This window comes from Lutra lutra, chromosome 3 (genome assembly GCF_902655055.1).
Source record: "Lutra lutra chromosome 3, mLutLut1.2, whole genome shotgun sequence".
Classification (NCBI taxonomy): domain Eukaryota; kingdom Metazoa; phylum Chordata; class Mammalia; order Carnivora; family Mustelidae; genus Lutra; species Lutra lutra.
Window position 1 is genome coordinate 132,390,557 of NC_062280.1, and position 6,751 is coordinate 132,397,307.

Below are 6,751 nucleotides of genomic sequence, written 5' to 3' on the forward strand. Positions count from 1 at the left end.
CAGCCTGGCCGGTGTTCCCAGATGCTAAGGCCAGAGCAGCAGGCTGAGTGCCCAGGGGTCAGACGACCCCTCTGCCCTACTGTCCACTCAGGGGCACAGCGTGGGAGGGGAGGCAGGGGGAAGAGAGGAGCCTCTGCGTATTTTCAGTAGATGCCTGAAGCTAAGAGAAGAATCATGGAGCTCAGCAAACAAAATGCAGCTGAGCAGATGTTACAAACCCTGTGAGCTGCCTCTTGAAGGTCACTGGGGGGCTGCGACTGCAAGAGGGATCTCGTGGGTCCTCTCTGGTCCATTCCCTGGGGAGTGGGATGATGCGTAGGTGCCCCCTGGTGGCCGTCCTATGAACTGCAAGACTCGAAGGCAGGCTGGTCTCCGGCCCCTGGTGGCCTGTCCACCTAGAGGAGCAGTATCACCTGTTAGGCAGAGAAAAGAATCAATCTGGGGCAGGGAAGCCCGAGTGCCTTAATTAAGTGCCTGACATTGTGGGATGTCTTCTTAGTGAGTCTCTGCCCAGTTAGTCTATGTGGATTGATTTTGTGATTACATCTTGAAGTCCAGCCGCCAGGAGCCTTGATAAAATCTTTACATCTACATTAATCAGGGAATCCAGGTAAGCACCACGGAGCACTTGCCAGATGTGTCCAACAGATGAAGGCCTCCATGTAGGAGAACGGCGCACCCAGGGTCAACATGAATTGCCAAGTTGAGGAGCCAAAAAGGGCTGAGTGGTGAGAATGGGGGTAGGGAATAGGGTGGGCTGGCATGGACATGCTTGGAGAACTTGCTAAAACTGTGGAAGCCAGGTGCTGGGGAAGGGCCGTGGGCCTCCATTCCTGAGCTCTCAGCAACAGGAAGGCTTCCTGTCACCGCATGTGCAGGGATAGGCTCCAGATCTGGGCTGGGCCCAGTTGGCTGAAAGAGCCTAAAGACTTTCCCAATGAAGCAGGAATTATTTCGCATATTAGGACTTATTCTAAGGGGGAAACTCAAGGTTCTTTTCATCCCCACCCACAGATGAATCCTCCTATTTATTAACAAATCTTTTTGCAGCAGGTGGATGTGTGTGATCTTAACACGGTGTGTTTAACCAAAAGGGGTTTGAGATCACTAGGCATTGCACGGTTCGTTGGTGGACAAGACTTGTGGGCAGATGATTTTAGTTACCATAAAACAAAGGATGAAAAATAATAATGATTTCATACATCGAGCCCTGTTCAAGAATCCGGAGCCCCGACCATCTTAGAGTTAAATCTGTTTCATTATAGAATCACAGCTTGTGCGTCCACAGTCCTTTCACTTAGGCCTCTAAAAGTTATCAGAGCAGTGATTTTTTTTAAAGATTTTATTTATTATTTATTTGACAGAGAGAGATCACAAGTAGACAGAGAGGCAGGCAGAGAGAGAGAGAGAGGGAAGCAGGCTCCCTGCCGAGCAGAGAGCCCGATGCGGGACTCGATCCCAGGACCCTGAGATCATGACCTGAGCTGAAGGCAGAGGCTTTAACCCACTGAGCCACCCAGGCGCCCCAGAGCAGTGATTTTCATAGTGTGGCTCAACACTTCTCTGTGGAAAAGCATGCACTAATTAGCCAAATTCAAGGTTTAAAACCGTGAGATAACTGCGCACTGCTTATTGTAATAGGCACATACCCACTGAATGGATGACTACACTGAGGCTTTTAGGCTCTTGCTGTATGTTTCATAATAACCCAGACGGGGAAAGAACAAAGAGAACCTGGCTTTCCTCCACCCGTTCATGTCGAGGGGGCACGTTTCACCATGTGGGGGCCTCACTCAGTGCCCCCTTGGATTCATGACTACAGCAAACATACCTTCTTCTGGCTTCTTGGAAAAGACAGGCTTCGAGAAGTGATTCCTGAGAAAAGCAATACCCCCCAATGAAAAACCGGTCATAAAACATAAAAGAGAAACTCCCCTGCTCTCACCAGCAGTAATGCGTTTTCTACTGTATCCTGCCTTCTAAAGGCTTCAAACAGTGCAAGAGCCGAATTTGAAACATTTGCCACATTAAGGCAAAATTGAGCTTAGCCAGGATCTTTATGGGTCTTATAAATATTTATACTTAATAACATCTGGGCTGAGCCTTCATTTCGAAGCTCATGTTTGCTGAACGAGTCTCTCTTCTTCTTCTTCTTCTTTTTTTTTAAATGAGAAATGAGGTTGGGGAGGACACCTTTAGTTTGGTATTTTACAGTTTTCGTATTCGTCTCTCTTAGCGTATCTCACAAGAGCCAAGACAGGGTCTGTGGGTGATTTACTCATTTTATTGCTAATCAAGAGGCACAAAGTGAAGCAGAATGGGAGAAAAGGGGCAAATCGAAGGTGCAAGCTCTCCCAGGACCAGCTCACACAGCTGAGGGTTGCGCAATTATCTGCAAATGTCAGGGCCCCAAATCCACTTTCGCCTGAATTATATGATTGACTGTCCCAAAGGTCCCGAATTTCCTCTAAATAATTGCATAATGTTCTTACTTTGTTTTAGCTGAGGAGACTTAGTCATGAGAGTAAAACAAATGTGGTTGATCTGTTCAGGGTCTCCAAACGTTTTTCAAAGTTAGATTTATTCGTTTTGGACAGGTCAAAATCAGCCGTGTTTGCATAGCCAGAGAGCAATTACATCTTTCAAACTCGAAGGACAAAAATGTGTGAATGCAAATGAAGTCAACCTTCCATTTTCTGCACCAGGAGAAGAGAAGTCTATTCAAAACTCACTGGTATTTGGTTTGGAACTGGGTTTGTGCTTTTCATCAAATTCAGTGCTTTAAAATGTTGTGGACGTTCCCTTCTAACAAAGCAAGGACCCTTGCTTTGAAGACTGATTTAGAAGATGCTGGGAAAAGATTTCCTTTCCCATCTCCTCTCTTTGTTTATACCTCAGTAAAACCTGGGTGGAAAACAGGGTTTTTTTGTAGGCTCTCTGAAAGGTTCTAGGAAAAGCTGTATGTACTGCCCTTCCAAATGTCCCTGGAGCAAAAATGACAATGTAATTTATGTTGCAAGGGGCTTCCTGGCACCAATGAGATAGAGGAAGCGAGAACTACAAGAGACCTGCATGTCAGAAAAGTAAGGAATGGAAATGTTAGTGTTTCTTGCAGAACGAGGGAGCTGTCAACTGTGGAAAATAATTAAATGGTGAGTGCTGTCAATGAATTTGAAAGATTTGCCTCAGGTAAATCCAAATGCAGATAATTGATACATGCATTCGTGACACAGCCACACCCCTGAAAGGTACAAGGAAGGCAGTTTCCGGTTCGACTTAAGGAAGTGAAGTGACTTGTTCAAGGCCACTCAGGGCTTCGGTTCTCAGGGAGTCCCAGCAGCAGTCTCCGGGACTGCTGCCCTCTGGTACCCATATTTGCATTGCATTGCTCTGAATTCCTTCCACAAGCATTTTCCTTGTTTTTCTACTCACAAATGATCAGGAGTGCAAAACTTCAACAATTCCACTCTGGGGCACTGGCCTTTTCTAAGCTAAGCTCCCTCTGGGTGTCACATCAGCTCTTTTGAAAGAAGAGATAAGCCTGCACTCTATTATTAGAAGCAAATGGTTCGAGAAAGCCCTTTTTCCCACCCTCTGCTTGTCATCCAAAATGTGATGGGAAGCGAGGGTGAAACAGAAGATAAATGTCCCACTCCTTGACTTGGAAGTTGGTTTTTGTCCAAAGGTAGAGGAAGCCTTTGGAATGAGATAGCAGGTAGAATTACACCTCATTTTCCTAACGATACAGGCACTATAATAACCTTGGAAAAGTAATCCTCAACATGATACCCACAGGAATATTTCTAATAAGTCATTTGAAATCATATAACAGTCCGGCTGTGGTGCAGCGCAAGGGAACCGTGAGGAGATTAGATTTATTTTCTCGTGTTTTTCTAAATGAGGCCGCGAGGCAGGAAGAGGGGCATCGCCCACTTAATGCTAATACTCTGACATTGTGTGACTATGTTCTTAGGCCTGCGTCCAAATGGTCCTCAGGCTGAAAGAAACCAAAGCTGAAAGCTGAGAAGAGCCGATCTCCTAGGCCGAGATTTCTCAGCCGCCTTTTGGAAAATTGAATATGCACACGATGACCAGTGCGGCCTGTGATTTCTGAGGGGGGGGCACTCCGGGAATGCGCTGATGAAAGGAAATCCCAGGGGGAATCGGCAAAAATTGAGCCTTTGAAAGAGAGACTCAAATTGCAGAAATAAAACAAATGATTTCGCTTAGCGCAGTTAAAAGAAAGCAAATGCTACTTTAATTTTCGAGTTCCGCAGAAACTCATTATGCAAGTTAGAGAACGGGATATAAAAGGCTTCCAGTTGAGAATTTTAAGTATAACAAAAAGTGACATTAGTGAAATATGAGGTCATGGCATCTGGTTGAGGAACGAGTTACATGAACAGTTTTCACTAAATGGAACAGGAACCCTTTTAAGTCACGGCTCTCCTGCTGGACAAACTCTCGGAATGCGCGGGGCCGTTTGTTGGCCCTTACTGGGTCTCAGCACTAAATCGGGTATTTGACAAGCACTGTCTTGGTTAAGTCTTGTGATGTAGGAGTTATGTTTCCGGGGTTCCGAATGGGGACGTGGAGGTTCAGGGAGTTCTGGCCCCGAGATCATGCTGTTGGCATGTGGAGCGGCCAATATTCCAGCCCAGGCCTGTGCCTAACTCAGTCCCAGGGGAAATCCTGAGTCTTCTGCCAAAATCCAAGGTGACCAGCCACCTGGGAGCCCCCCCCCCCACCCGCCGTGCTCACAGTAGACTTAAGAGCCTGGCTCAGCAGGTTTATCAAAACAAGTCTTTCTGGAATGTCCTAGGAAGAGGACAAGAAGTGACCAGGCACGTGACCCTTCTGCATCACTCCAGAGCATGAGCCAGAAAGGCCCACAAAAAGATGTTCGCACCAGGCTGAACTCAGCCTGAGAAAGCAAGAGAAAAGAGGTCTATAATTAGGAGCAAGTTATTCATTCAGGGAAAGCGAAAGGGAGCGTTTCTGACAAGCCTTGGTGCCAAGACCAATATTATCTTTTATTAAAAAAATAATTGACGCCGCTACGAGGCTTTTACGGATCCAAATTCACCATGACCAGGAGAAGAACAGGGGGTGGGGCGAGCCGCTGAAGATAGCAACCGATTTCAGTAGCCTGGGGAAGGAGAGAAGCAAATGAAATTCAATATTCCAGAAGTTAAAGCCCAGTGCTTGTAGAGAACAAAAGAAAACACGCCTAATGGAGTAGAATAATAAAGAGAACGCTCTGCTTTGGGTCCTTCAAAGATCTTTGCAAATAGTCAGGGGGGATCCATTGCCATACACCTGTGAGGCATTATAATTTGCAGGGTGCTCTGGAGTGAGCCTGGTCACTTGCAATGATAAAAAAGCAAGGACACAATGGCTGCAATCCCAGCCTCGGAGGGATTAGGCTCCAAAGCCACCTGGGAAGAGCGCAACTCAGCAGCAGCTCGGGTGCTCTTTTTGCCAGTGGGTGGGGAATTTTCAGTGTGGTCCCTGGAAAGATGAGGTCACTCACCCCCTTCTCTCTCCACGCTCTCTCTTTGCAGAATACCTAAGGGTAGGGTGTGTGTGGTTAATAGGCAGTCAGATATTTTTCATAGATGACCAGTTTTCAGAGGATGGGAAGAGGCTACGGCAATGATCTAGAGACTTTTTTGATCAGAAGCTTGTGTTCAAGGGACGCCTGGGTGGCTCAGTTGGTTGGGCAGCTGCCTTCAGCTCAGGTCATGATCCCGGCGTCCTGGGATCGAGTCCCACATCGGGCTCCTTGCTCATCAGGGAGCCTGCTTCTCCCTCTGCCTCTGCCTGCCATTCTGTCTGCCTGTGCTCGCTCTCTCTCCCTCTCTCTCTCTGACAAATAAATAAATAAAATCTTTAAAAAAAAAAAAAAGAAGCTTGTGTTCAATGCAAAAGGAGGCAACTTCGGGCAGATTGTAAAATTGGACAATTCAAGTTATAACTGTTATGAACTCTTTAAATCTGTCCAACTGGAAGATTGAATCCCACCCCCCCCCCCACCAACATCCATTTAAAAACAGAAGTATAGGTGCTTCTCTTTGACATCAAATTTCCATTCTATTTCCCTTTAAGACCCATCGGACTGGGGCACCTGGGTGGCTCAGTTGGTTGAGCAACTGTCTTATGCTCAGTTTATGATCCTGGAGTCCCAGGATCAAGTCCCGCATCCGGCTCCCAGCTCCACGGGAAGTCTGCTTCTCCCTCTGACCTTCTCCCCTTTCATGCTCTCACTCACTGTCTCTCTCCCAAATAAATAAATAAATCTTTAAAAAAAAAAAAAGACCCATCAGACTGCATTAAATTTGTGTGCTTGTCTTTTGCAAATACTCTTTCTTGTGTTTCTGTGATAAATACATATGTGTATCTGTCTATTAAGTTTATAGGCTTAAAATTTTCTTCAGGATTGAGATGTTATTATGATTATGAATAAGCAATTGTTCGTAACCAAATAAAGATTTCACAAGTTTTAAAAAATAAGAATGAGCATAAAATTAGAAGTTTTTACTGGACATATTTCTTAATGAGATGAGAGAGGTTTATGGTGTTTTGACCCATTCTTTGTTTGGTGCCGTGGAGGTTTTGAAACCTGGGACAACACAGCAGAGGACGATTTTGTTGTGGTTGCTTGCTTTTGGTTTTATGTTTCTTGTAAAAATAGAATGAAGGAATAGTGAGCAGGTGAAATGGCAGAGGGAAAACACACAGGCTTGTTCTC